Here is a 14545-nt window from a genome sequence, read left to right as displayed (position 1 = left end):
GCGGCTTTCACCACACAGAGCCGTAGTTCACTGACAAGCTGGGCGATATCGCGTTCGAAATCGAATGCAATTCATCTGCGATTATGAGGGTGATTTTGTCTAATTGTCAGTGTACTACGGCTCTGTGTAGTGAAAGCAGCTCAGTCTGAAAGCAGGTGATGGTGATTTAATACTAATCACAGGACCGGCTTTACTGATGAGATGTGCATGACAATCGAATGCGATTAATTGCACAGCCCTACATGCTATCATGTTGGCTGCAGCATCAGTTACCAGGCACTTCACTTTTTCCTTTATGCCCCACTCCTCCATGAGCTTGATATGTCCAGTAGCCAAGTTCTCAGCAGTATGGCTCTTAGGGAAATGCTCTACACCTAGTAAAATAGTGCACAGCTTGTCATTGTCATCTATAAAATGGCAAGTTACTGCAAGGAAGGCATCCATGTTTAACGATGTCCACATGTCAGAGGTAAGGCTTATAGCCGCAACTTCCTGCAGCTGGTCTCTGGCCTGCTCCTTCACCTCCTTGTATTTATGCTCAACCATGGCCTTCAAACCCTGTGGATAAAAATAAATGTAGCTAATCTTACTTTTGACTTCTTAAATAATGATGAATCACTTTATTAATCACATATCTTTCGAGTTGGGATAACATAAGTGGTATCAAACACATGCAGGAGCTCCCTAAATCCATCATCATCCACAATGGAAAAGGGGTGGGAAAGGCAGGTGTATTGTAGGAGCCTAAAATATTATTTAGATAATGTTTATTATTATTATACATTACTTTGACTACTGTGTGGATTGTTAGTAGTCTGTGCATGCTCGTGCAGTGCTCGATAATGCCTGAGCATGGAGAAGGTGTTGTATGTCATCTCCTTTAGGCACAGCAAGCATTTCACCTAGAAACACAAACGAATAGACATGAAATATAATACAGCCTTATAGTGAGTATTATTATTATATCAAGACAGTAAAACAATAATAATACACATACCTTACTGTGACCAACCATTTCAAAATGGTTCAAAACTCCCAGACAGGGGAGGATTTCCTCTTTCTTGCTGGCTCCATTACAAGGAAAAAGGAAGAGGTCACAAAAAGCAAACAAATCCAAAAGGGCAATCCAAATCAAAAAGCAGTCTAGTCCAAATCCAAAAAACCAAAGCAATCCAAATAATCTTATCTAATTAATATAGCAATACTGTAATATAACTACTATAATTAATAATAACAATATACTATAACTAATCTAACCTGATATAATCTAATAATATACAGCCCTAACACATATATGACACAATAATGACGACGACACAACTATCTAACTCTAACTCTAACTCTGATTCTGTGACTCTACTACAACTGATTCAACTACTCCTGACAACACCCACAAGGTGGCACGAGTTTCGAACCCCCTTTATCCGGAAACGACACTCAGACCGAACCGATGATGTGTCCACACAAACCGAGGCCTCGTTTGTCATCAGTCACGTGATTTCCATGTTAACAACACAAGCCTCGAATCGCGGCTTCATCTGGCACGCCCCTTTTTTCTCAACACAAGCTCCAACGCCTCGGTTCAAATGTCACATCACTACTTTCCATGTTAGTTTCTAGTTTTCATAGTCTTGTCTCTGTTTCTAGTTTTCATAGTTAAGTCTTTTTCTTGCCTTGCCGTGTTTTGACCCTTTTGCTCTGGATACTGGATTACGCCTCTTGCTTATCCCTCTGGATATTGTTGGCTCATTGAAGACCCACACTTGCCCTAGGAATATTCTTTGTCTTGCCCTCTATATACCTGTTTGCCAGTGTTTGACCCATGCCTGTTACGACTCTGTGTAATAAAACTTGCACATGGATCCGCACCTCTCACGACTCGTCAGCCCTGTTACAATTGTCTGCTATAATGTTTGCATGATTGTTGCTTTAATGTCCAAAAAAAAAACACTTCTTGAGAGCCCACAAGCCTTCAGTGAAGCCTGTAATAATTCAATATATGATATGGAGACAAAATGCCCTGTAACAGAGCAATGCAAGTGAATTGATTTTATACAACAGTTCAACAAACAAGATGTAAACTTTGGTTTAACAAAAGGTAATTCGGCCTGCACAAGAGGACTTTTTCTCCAATCTGGCCCTAAAAACTAAAATGTTGCATAAAGGTGCAGTATGTAATATTGACAGAGGTTGAAATGGGTACAGCAGTCCAAATTCAAAGTATTGTTTCTCCTGCCCCCTACTCCTTAGACACGACGGGTTGTAAGATTGAGGACACGCAACAGGAACGAGCTCAGCTGACACAAAGGAAATGATTACAGTGCTCTGTAAAGTGTTTTTTTTTTTTTGTGATTTAAAGAAACAAGTTTTTTTTTCACTGTTTTAGCTTTGTTCAGCAGAAGAGATCAGAACCAGATTCCAACTGTTTGTCTATGAAAAGACACGTGTCTATGTATCAGCCAACAATGTTTAAGAGTGGAGATACACAACCTGCTCTCAGGTATAGCATTTCTGTAAGAGATATGACTTAAGTATATGATAAGACATTATATATATAAAGCATTGTGCTTATTATTTTACTTATGTAGTAATGTGGGATTTTAATTTTACAGAAAAGAAGTCCTCAACACCTTTAGATCAAATCTGCTGAAGAAGTTTGAGCATCTGTGTGAGGGAACAGCTACACAGAGAAACCCAACACTGCTGAATGAGATCTACACAGAGCTCTACATCACAGAGAGTGAGAGTGGAGAGATCAGTAATGAGCATGAGGTGAGACAGATTGAGACACAATCCAGGAGATCAGCAACAGAGGACACAGCCATCAAATGCAGTGACATCTTTAGAGCTTTACCTGGACAAGACAAAGCCATCAGAACTGTGCTGACAAAGGGAGTCGCTGGCATTGGAAAAACAGTCTCTGTGCAGAAGTTCATCCTGGACTGGGCTGAAGGGAAAGAGAATCAGGACATCCAGCTCATATTTCCTCTTCCTTTCAGAGAAATCAACTTGATGAAGAACAAAACACTCAGTCTTTCAGATCTTCTTCATGTCTTTTTCTCTGAAACTAAAGAAATGGAAATATCCAGAGAAGAATATAAAGTGTTGTTCATCTTTGATGGTCTGGACGAGTGTCGTTTGTCTCTGAACTTTAAGAGCAAAGTGAAACTGTGTAATATATCTGAATTAGCCTCAGTGGACGTGCTGCTGATGAACCTCATTGAGGGGAATCTGCTTCCCTCTGCTCTCATCTGGATCACCTCCAGACCAGCAGCAGCTGATCTCGTCCCCTCTCAGTGTGTCCATCGAGTGACAGAGGTACGAGGCTTCAATGAGCCACAGAAGGAGGAATACTTCAGGAAGAGAATCAGTGATCAGAGTCTGGCCGACAGGATCATCTCACACCTGAAGTCATCGAGGAGCCTCTTCATCATGTGCCACATCCCAGTGTTCTGCTGGATCTCAGCCGCTGTTCTGGAGAAGATGTTGAGTCGAGCAGAGAGTGGAGAGATTCCCAAGACTCTCACTCAAATGTACACACACTTCCTGATCCTTCAGACCAGCATCAAACATCAGAAGGACTATGAGAAGAAGGTGACAGATGAAGACATGATCCTCAAACTGGGGAAACTGGCTTTCCAGCAGCTTGTGAAAGGAAACCTGATCTTCTATGAGGAAGACCTGAAAGAGTGTGGCATTGATGAGACAGAAGCATCAGTGTACTCAGGATTGTGCACTCAGATCTTCAGAGAGGAGTTGGGCTTGTATCAGGGGAAAGTCTTCTGCTTTGTTCATCTGAGCCTTCAGGAACATCTAGCAGCTCTATATGCACACCTCTCCTGTACAAACAACAACATCAATGTGTTTGACCAAACCAAACAGAGTCTGTCATCTCAAACTTTTAACTGGAAGAAATATAATTCATTATTTGAGCTGCATCAGAGAGCTATGAATGAGGCTTCACAGAGTAAGAATGGACATGTGGATCTTTTCCTGCGTTTTCTTCTGGGTCTCTCAGTGGAGTCCAATCAGACTCTCTTACGAAAAATAATGACACAGACAGGACGCTGCTCCTACTACAAAGAGGAAACAGTTCAGTACATCAAACAGAAGATCAGAGAGAATAACTCACAGGAGAAATCCATCAATCTGTTTCACTGTCTGAATGAACTGGGTGATGATTCACTGATGCAGGAGATCCAAGATTATCTGAAATCTGGAAAAATAAGAAAAGCCAACCTCTCCTCTTCACAGTGGTCAGCTCTGGTTTATGTGTTGCTGACATCAGAGCAGAAGATGGATGTGTTTGATCTGAAACAGTTTATTGGAGCACAACATTCAGCAGATGAAGTTCTTCAGAATCTGTTACCTGTGGTTAAAGAATCCAGATCAGTTCGGTGAGTAACACTGAAAACAATCACTGCACTTTCAAAACATGATCACATTTATGAGTTTAGCATGTGTTTTTTTTTTTTACCAAAACAACAAAATGGGGAATCACATTTCTGTCAGTGAGCAGGAGAGGTGTGTGAGACACAAACTGAAGCAGCTGCGGATGTTTTTTCGTTTCTGTGTGAGAGCTGATGATGTAGAGCTCAGTGTGGAAGATGAAGATGAAGTAATGAATGTGAGGGGGTCAAAACTGACAGCAAACCGATTTCTAATGATGTTTATATGTTTGTTTTATTGTCTGTATGAATGACATTTGAATTTGTAAAATGTTCACATTTGGTTTCTTTAATCACAGCTGGAGTCAGTTCATCATTCATGTTCTTTAATCTGTAGAGGTTTGCTTATTGTGGTGTTACAAATGAAGGCTGTGTAGTTATACACTGATATAAATGTTAATTTTCTTAAGTAAGAAGATATAGGTAATAAAACACTCAGCTTGTTGTAATGTTGCTGTTTGAGCATAAAAAAAAAACATCTGTAAAGTTACAAAGCTCAAAGTCCACTTCAAAAAGAGATATTTTATTTAACAAAATATCACTTCTCAAAAACTACAACGAACAACTCGTTTGGATTACAACACATATTTTCCGGGATTTGTGACATCACAAATATTTGATAAATAAAACGTGATATTTTGAGCACTCAATTGAAAATGTACACAACGTATCAATCGTAATTACAGGTTGTGGTTCGAAGAGCTTGTTAGTCCAAATTAAGAAGATTAGAAGCCAACGAAGATAAAAGCCAAGTTTAGTGAAGCAGTCCTTGGTAAAATGACATGCACACAACAAAAGGTTTGAATTGTATTTCTGTGGTATCCTTGAACACATCATCTTCTTAAACATGATGTAAACACACTAATAGAGGAAGTGTTTGTGGGCAAATGTGTTCCCAGTGTCATGTAACAGGCAAAAGATTTGAAAATTTGACGACTCGTTAAGGGATTCAGAATCGACTTTCTCTTTTGAGAGACATCTTTATCATGCACTTTTTTGATTAACAACTTTGCAGATTGTTTTCATTTAAGGATAGCTACGTTATAAACTGCAAATTAGATATTTAAAAAAAAAAAAAAACTGTATGACCTGCTCTTTAAAGTGTCAATTTTAACACTACTAAAGATCATATATGGTCCCAATCTATCTAGTGTTAAAAAAGTACACCGTTCGTAGTGTTAATATAGCACCTTGCTGTGTAGAAAAATTACACTCATAGTGTAAAGTGTTAAACTTGCTATTGCTGTTTAAATTTTACTCTATGGGGTATTTAACATCCCTGGTGTTGTTTTAATCAAGTGTTATTTAATTAAAGTGTTATTTATAAAGTATTCTTTTCAGGGCAAAAAAATCTATTGTATAGTGTTAATGTACAAGATTAGACATAAAATCAAGAGTCTTCAGACAGATGTATAAATTTCAACATTTATTTAACAAATGTGCAAAGTGGCAACTTTAAAGTATATATCAGATGTGTAGAGGTTAATTAGTCAGTCACAATTATTATGTGTTGCACAGAAACATAAAATATTTAATAAAACACAAAACCATCAAATTTAACTAGACGTGAAAAAATATGACAGGTAGATTTGAACAAGAGTGCAGCAAGATACTTGATGACAGTTGTGTAGCATCCACGAATGCTGCTCCTCTGTGTCCCATCAGCGAGCAGGTATGGCTGTGTGGTCTCTTCAAGGTATTCTTGTTAGTGCCTGCAGATCAAAGAAAAAAAAAACACTCAAGGTCAGCTCTCCAACTGATTTTATTTATATTAGTCTTTCATATACGACACATCTGGCAATATTTTGAGGCAGATAATAGGTAGTGACAGAAATGTCCAAATGTAATTTTTTAAAGATGGTTTTCAGCTTGATAGGAGGACATTTTTCCAGGTCCATTGCAACCTTGTGCTGATGGTGGAATCAAATGAAGTAGGAGACAAATCGATGCAATATCAATGACCTATTCTAAATAACAGATTTGACAACTTCAGGAAAAAATGCATGAACACAGAATATATATAATGCATGAATATAGATAATCTTATTCTGAAATATAGTCTAACCTGAAACATTGATTTCATCCTCCTTTACAGCTGATTCTGAATTTAGTCGGGTCCTTGAAGGTCATGGGAGAAGCCACAAACTTGGTATTCTTGAAAAAAGAAAGAAAAAAAAATGAATGACAACAATATCTCTCACAGGAACTATTCTTTTAAGTTGATTGTGTAGTCACACAGTGGCTCTGTTCACACCTGGCATTAGCAAGCATCTTGGGTAATGCACAAGTGAACAGACGCAAGACGCATATGGCCACATTCTTTTATTACAGGATTAGTTCAAAAATGAAAATTCCATCGTTTACTCAGCCAAGACTTTCGTTTTCTTTGAAACAAAATTGAAGATACTTTAATTGAATATAAGATTTCTGTCCCTTGATTGACGGACCATGCAACTACCACTTTAATACTTCATAAACTTCATAAAGAGATCTAATCCATAAAGAGAACTAATCCATATGTGACCCTGGACCACAAAACCAGTCTTAAATCACTGGGGTATATTTGTAGCAATAGCCAAAAAAAAAGAAAAAAAAAAACATTTTATGGGTCAAAATTATCGCTCCCATGCTTTTATGCCAATGTAACGGAGGCCAGTGAGTAGGTGCTGTGCAGGTGAACCTCACTTCCCTGATCTCAAGAGATACACTAGAGGCTGACACTAGTGGCTGCAGACATTTAGCCTCCTTGTTAGTGCGTCCGCCTCCCATGCTGGAGACCTGGGTTCGAGGCCCACTGGGAGCAAGGACGAGGTGTGGTGTTGAGGACCCTGGAGAGAGGGGTTACACCAAAAATCATTAGGAAATTAAGTAAAGATCATGTTTCCATTAAGATATTTTGTAAATTTCCTATCATAAATAAATCAAAACTTAATTTTTGATTAGTAATATGCATTGCCTTTAAAGTTGTCCAGATGAAGTTCTTAGCAATTTTCTCAGTATTTAGATTTTTTTGCACCCTCAGATTCCAGATTCAAGCTCATGGTGCATAAAGAAGATATGTAAAGTTGCAAAGATTAAAGTCTCAAATCCAAAGAGATATTCTTTATAAAAGTTGAGCCTCGTCCACGCCCCCCGAAACGGCTCGTTCTAACATGCCCCCACATATCTACGTCACTATGTGGGAAGATTTGCATAACTCCGCCCAGATGTTCACACAAAGAAAGAAGGCGTACCTTTTATTCTCGATGTAGTATTGTTGTTGCCGCCACCGCCATGTACAAACCCGATTCCAAAAAAGTTGGGACACTGTACAAATTGTGAATAAAAAACAGAATGCAATGATGTGGAAGTTTCAAATTTCAATATTTTATTCAGAATACAACATAGATGACATATCAAATGTTTAAACTGAGAAAATGTATCACTTTAAGGGAAAAATAAGTTGATTTTAAATTTCATGGCATCAACACATTTCAAAAAAGTTGGGACAAGGCCATGTTTTACCACTGTGTGGCATCCCCTCTTCTTTTTATAACAGTCTGCAAACGTCTGGGGACTGAGGAGACAAGTTGCTCAAGTTTAGGAATAGGAATGTTGTCCCATTCTTGTCTAATACAGGCTTCTAGTTGCTCAACTGTCTTAGGTCTTCTTTGTCGCATCTTCCTCTTTATGATGCACCAAATGTTTTGTATGGGTGAAAGATCTGGACTGCAGGCTAGCCATTTCAGTACCCGAATCCTTCTTCTACGCAGCCATGATGTTGTAATTGATGCAGTATGTGGTCTGGCATTGTCATGTTGGAAAATGCAAGGTCTTCCCTGAAAGAGACGATGTCTGGATGGGAGCATATGTGACCCGTCACGGAAACCAGTGACACAAGTCAGCAGCACAACTTTCGAGCAAAATGAGAAAGAATCGGGGTTTTTTTTCAAAATTGGTGATTTTCGTTTTTTTGCAGAATCTGTTAGTTGAGATCACGAAGAAGCCTCTCCGTGTTTGAGATAGCAGTATTGGTATATTTAAAAGCGTACACTTTGAGGTTGAAATCGGCTTGTTTTTTGGAGATTCTAGCACGCAGTAGGGGAGTGTCATTGTCTGTGTGTATTTCCATACTGGATAAGCCGGCTTTTGTTTCTTTTGTTATTGCCCCCGCCCTCCAAGGGAAGCGTGCCCCTACTTATTATGCAGCGCTCTAAACTGAAAAAATGTTTTGAAGAACTTCTTCGACAAGTTGGATGCTTATGAACAAGTGCTCACTGATTCTGAAGACGATCTGAGCGATGATGAAAGCGGCATAATAAGACTGAATAATATCCCTAATCTACAACTGAGCGAAGATAAAGACGAGGAAGAATGACGAGTTGGACCGTAAGATATCAGAGGCTTTATCGATAGTAACATTTGATGGGGATAAAGACAGAGAAATGGGGAAAATCTGTAACTTTGACTGTAAATGCTACACGAGGAGAAAAGAGAACTGTCTGCATGGGAGACAGTCCTGTAGATAGAAGCTTTCTCCAGACATTATGTACAACATACGGCTGGATTCTTTAGCTGCGGAAAAAGAGTGGCAGGACATGCGAATTATTGGACATTTAGAGGCAAACAGAGAGATGGTAACATCCACAAAGAAGACCCCGACAAAGAGAAAGTGTGCTCGAACGACTTATTTCATTGGAGGCAACGAGATCTGCAAGAATACTTTTCTGTTTCTTATGGGGTGAGTTTCCATAAACATCAAAGTTTGTCCTTTTGTGTTAAAAATTCAAAATGATGGCCAGATTTTAAAGGAGAGTCTTGCAACGTTATCTACAATGCACAAGTTCAAATAGAGTTTTGACGACAAAGGTTTTATAAAAAGATAAAACTCACATATTTCAGCCTCTAAATCATTTTTATAAAAGTCAAAAAAGATAAATTACTGACATTTACAATGCACATTATCCTTTATTATTAATAGTATCCGGTCCGATTTTTCCCGTTGCGTCTGTCGTTGTTATGCAACCATGCAGCTTTACAGGGGGTATGGCTTATCTAAATGAGATGTAAAATGACCCCTATTGTCACTCTCAGCAGGTGAGAACAGGGGAGAACTGCACAATCTTAGAGGCCATTTTCTCCCTTTTGAGCTTTTTTGAGTGCCTACCTTCAAATGGCCATAACTTCTCCAAATATGATCAGATTTCCATGTGTTACACATCGTTGAAAAGCATGGAGACTACACTTTCAGAATATGTGAATAACTCAAAATGCCCCAGAACCGACTTGTGTCCCTACTTTCCGTGATTGGTCACATATGTTGTTCTAGAACTTGGATATACCTTTCAGCATTGATGGTGCCTTTCCAGATGTGTAAGCTGCCCATGCCACACGCACTCATGCAACCCCATACCATCAGAGATGCAGGCTTCTGAACTGAGCGCTGATAACAACTTGGGTTGTCCTTGTCCTCTTTAGTCCGGATGACATGGCGTCCCAGTTTTCCAAAAAGAACTTCAAATTTTGATTCGTCTGACCACAGAACAGTTTTTCACTTTGCCACAGTCCATTTTTAAATGAGCCTTGACCCAGAGAAAAACGCCTGCGCTTCTGGATCATGTTTAGAAATGGCTTCTTTTTTTTGACCTATAGAGTTTTAGCCAGCAACGGCGAATGGCACGGTGGATTGTGTTCACCGACAGTGTTTTCTGGAAGTATTCCTGAGCCCATGTTGTGATTATCATTACAGTAGCATTCCTGTATGTGATGCAGTGCCGTCTAAGGGCCTGAAGATCACGGGGATCCAGTAGGTTTTCCGGCCTTGACCCTTACGCACAGAGATTGTTCCAGATTCTCTGAATCTTTGGATGATATTATGCACTGTAGATGATGATAACTTCAAACTCTTTGCAATTTTTCTCTGAGAGACTCTTTTCTGATATTGCTCCACTATTTTTCGCCGCAGCATTGGGGGAATTGGTGGTCCTTGGTGACGGAGAACAGCGGAGCGTGACGAAGAGGAGCGGAGAGTGCTGAGCGAACACGGAAGAGAGTGAAACTCACATGGCAGATACATGCACGCAGAACTAGGGTGCAGAAAAGTCGCAGATGCGATTGTTTTCAGTGAGATAACAACGCGGATTAGATGCACGAGCACTTTCTGTATCAGCATGAAGATGATGCGTGCTGGAAAGTTAAAAGATTGTGAGTGACGCACAAAACGGGAAACGCATCAGCTGTCAGTCATCTCAGGGACTCTGATGGTATGGAAATCTCTCTCTTTAATTATGAGAAGGACTGATTGTCACGTGAATCTGTTATTTGATTATTATAATGTATAATATGAAGGAAAACTGTAAGCAATCCAGTAATTTGTATTATGCTGCAATTAATACTAAGTGTATGACGCACAACTTTCATGTATTCATAAGTGCATAAATGCAGTAAAATGCCATAGATCTCATGTTTGCGTAAACTGTTCATGTAAAATGTTATAAATGTTATGCTTGCATAAGAAGAGAAAATAAGCTAAATATATAAATGAACAAACAGAGACAATTGTAAAGTTTATTTAAATTGTATTTGTTCACAGTTGTTAACGTTTCATCAGAAGTAATGATGTATCCTTTTCTTTGTTTTTGTTTTTCATTTAAGCCCAGACAGCAAGCAGTTTCAGCCCAGAACCGGCCCACATCTGGCCCACATGGATTTCATGCGTGCCAGATGTGGGCTGGTTCTGGGCCGAAACTGCTTGCTGTCTGTGAGGTTATCAACCTAATTGAATCTACTTGAGCCAAATTGAAACTATTGTCTAACCTGCCAAACTACCAAATACAAGAGCTGAAAAGTGATTCTGGAGTTGTTCCCTGTGTCCCCTGTAGTTGGCTGATGCTTTATTCGAGTTAGAAGCAGATGTTGATGAGCAAAATTTCCAGATAACTCAACACACATCTGACATAAGAACAGAAAAAATAGAAAAATAAACATACAATAAAAATAAAATAAAATTAGTAAGACTTAGCAATAAATAATGTGTATGCATCTGGAACAGTGGATTGATTTATGTATAGATTTGTGCATTTTTACTCTATATAGAACTGTATAAATAAAGAGCATATGTATTTACATAATACTTGAGAAAGGCAATAATTAAAGATGTAGAATGATTTACGGAAAATAATTACAGAACACAGGTAATGATTCATATGTTAGCTGTTTAAGCTGAAGATGGCATGGGCAGGTGCACACCAATGATCCTTTCTGCTGTCCTAACAGTCCGTTGCAGTCTTCTTAAATCTGATTTGCTGGCTGACCCAAACCAGACAGTTATAGAAGAGCACAGAACTGACTCAAGGGGGGTTTCTCCTGAAGTACATGATCATCTCCACTGTTTTGAGAGTGTTCAGCTCCAGGTTCTTGAGACTGCACCAGACAGCCAGCTGCTCAACCTCTTGTCTGTAAGCAGACTCGTCTCTGTCCTGGATGAGGCCAATGACTGTGGTGTGGTCTGCGAACTTCAGGAGCTTGACAGAGGGGTCCTTAGATGATGATAACTTCAAACTCTTTACAATTTTTCTCTGAGAAACTCCTTTCTGATATTGCTCCACTATTTTTCGCCGCAGCATTGGGGGAATTGGTGATCCTCTGCCCATCTTGACTTCTGAGAGACACTGCCACTCTGAGAGGCTCTCTTTATACCCAATCATGTTGCCAATTGACCTAATAAGTTGCAAATTGGTCCTCCAGCTGTTCCTTATATGTACATTTAACTTTTCCAGCCTCTTATTGGCTACCTGTCCCAACTTTTTTGGAATGTGTAGCTCTCATGAAATCCAAAATGAGCCAATATTTGGCATGACATTTCAAAATGTCTCACTTTCAACATTTGATATGTTATCTATATTTATATCTATATCTATATCTATATTAAACTTTACAATTTACAATTGTCTCTGTTTGTTCATTTATATATTTAGCTTATTTTCTCTTCTTATGCAAGCATAACATTTATAACATTTTACATGAACAGTAAGCAAACATGAGGTCTATGGCATTTTACTGCATTTATGCACTTATGAATACATGAAAGTTGTGCGTCATACACTTAGTAATAATTGCAACATAATACAAATAACACAGATTCACGTGAAACTCAGTCCTTCTCATAATTAAAGAGAGATATTTCCATACCATCAGAGTCCCTGAGATGACTGACAGCTGATGCGTTTCCCATTTTGTGCGTCACTCACAATCTTTTAACTTTCCAGCACGCATCATCTTCATGCTGATACAGAAAGTGCTCGTGCATCTAATCCGCGTTGTTATCTCACTGAAAACAATCGCATCTGCGACTTTTCTGCACCCTAGTTCTGCGTGCATGCATCTGCCATGTGAGTTTCACTCTCTTCCGTGTTCGCTCAGCACTCTCCGCTCCTCTTCGTCACGCTTCGCTGTTCGGCATTCTCCGGCGGTTGATTCGAACTCAGCTCCTTTGTTTCGCTTACTTCCGTTGACAGTGCAGCAATCACACACACATATCTGCTTTTTAGCTTCACAATATGTTAAGGGGCGTAACATTTCCGTCACACACTTGAAGCATTCGGCCAATCACAATGCACTGGATAGCTGGCCAATCACAGCACACCTCGGTTTTCAGAGATGAGCCTTGTGAAAATCAAGCGTTTCAGAAGGCGGGGCATAGAGGAGAAACAATAATGTACAGTATGTGGAAAATAATGTGTTTTTTTAACCTTAAACCGCATAAACATTTCATTACACCAAATACACAAAATAATGTTCTTTTTAGCAGCATCATATGACCCCTTTAAGACTGGTTTTGTGGTCCAGGGTCACATATGTGGTTCAGTCCAAATTTTCTATTTATGTTCCCTGATCAATGTTTAAATGTGAAAAGAAAAAGAAAAATTCAATCTGTTCATTGTAAAGCGATCTCTTTTTTTGGACTAAACCCCTCAATTCATTTGCATTAGATTTATGATCTCTTTATACTTCTTGAAGTATCAAAGTATTAGTTGTGTAGACTGTGATGGAAGGACAGAAATCTTTTAGGTTCAGTTTAAAATATCTTCATTTGTGTTTTGAAAATGAATGAAAGTCTTGCAGGTTTGGAATGACAGAGAGTGAGAAATAATGAAAATTTGTCATTTTTGGGTCAACTAACCGTTTATCTTTTTGCAGTTTGATATCTTAAACTGATAATTAGTAAATCCCAGGTGTGAACATAAGCAGATATTGTGTGCCTGCCCAGTTAAACTTAAATTGTTCATACTCATTTGTGCATTTTAAATTTGTATTGCACATAGAATAACATATAAATGACACAGAATCACAGTTCTGGATTCATCTTCAGCATTCTGCTCCTTTCTTGAAGGGCTTCCATCACTCACTCAGAGTCATCAGACTCACAGTTTAAAATCTTATGAGAGGAGCTTCCTTCACTTTACACTGCAGAAGTCTGGCCAATTCTATTGAAAGAGGAATAAAAGAAAAAACACATTTCAGTAATTGAAATTTACATTAGGACTGTAAATATGGTAAAATAATTGTGATTACTCCTAATTTTGAGTATGCTGAGAGCTGTCTATAATACGGGTGTCAAATCATAAAATTTTTATTTTCATCCTTCGTTCTAGGGTCAATTAAATATTGTGCAATATTCACATGAAGGCCTGAAACAATTTAAGTATTTATTTAATCTGATTATTAAATACATTTGTATCATTTTAATGAGAAACATGAGTAATAAGGCATCTTAAATTTAACATATCTTACTATTAATTTATTATTTATAATGTGAAAAGAAAATACAGATAGATTCAGACATATCTTTCTCCATTAAAACTTAACTTTATATATCTGGAAATATTTAGAACATTATTTAACCCGAAATAACATTCCATATGAACTGATAAAGACTGGTTTCAAGCTAAAGTACCTGCATGCTCTGCCAGTGGCCACTGAAGGAAATAGGGGTTATGCACAGACTCCTGTATTCTGTTAACCTGGTCTCGTCTCTTCTGGTTCAAGCATTTTGCATATGCTAAATATGAAGCAGAATTACTCAAGATGCCTTCAAAGTAGATACCAAAGATTATGTC

At 38.5% G+C, this 14545-nt stretch overlaps 1 pseudogene; it reads left to right on the top strand.

Annotated features, from left to right (window-relative positions):
• Positions 1 to 3374, top strand: part of LOC122136437 — a 33740-nt pseudogene extending 30366 nt beyond the window's left edge.
• Positions 3375 to 14545: the final 11171 nt, after the last annotated feature.

This window comes from Cyprinus carpio, chromosome B3 (genome assembly GCF_018340385.1).
Source record: "Cyprinus carpio isolate SPL01 chromosome B3, ASM1834038v1, whole genome shotgun sequence".
NCBI classification, from domain to species: Eukaryota; Metazoa; Chordata; class Actinopteri; order Cypriniformes; family Cyprinidae; genus Cyprinus; species Cyprinus carpio.
Note: the sequence above shows the minus strand (reverse complement) of the source record. Positions and strands in the feature narration are given on the sequence as shown.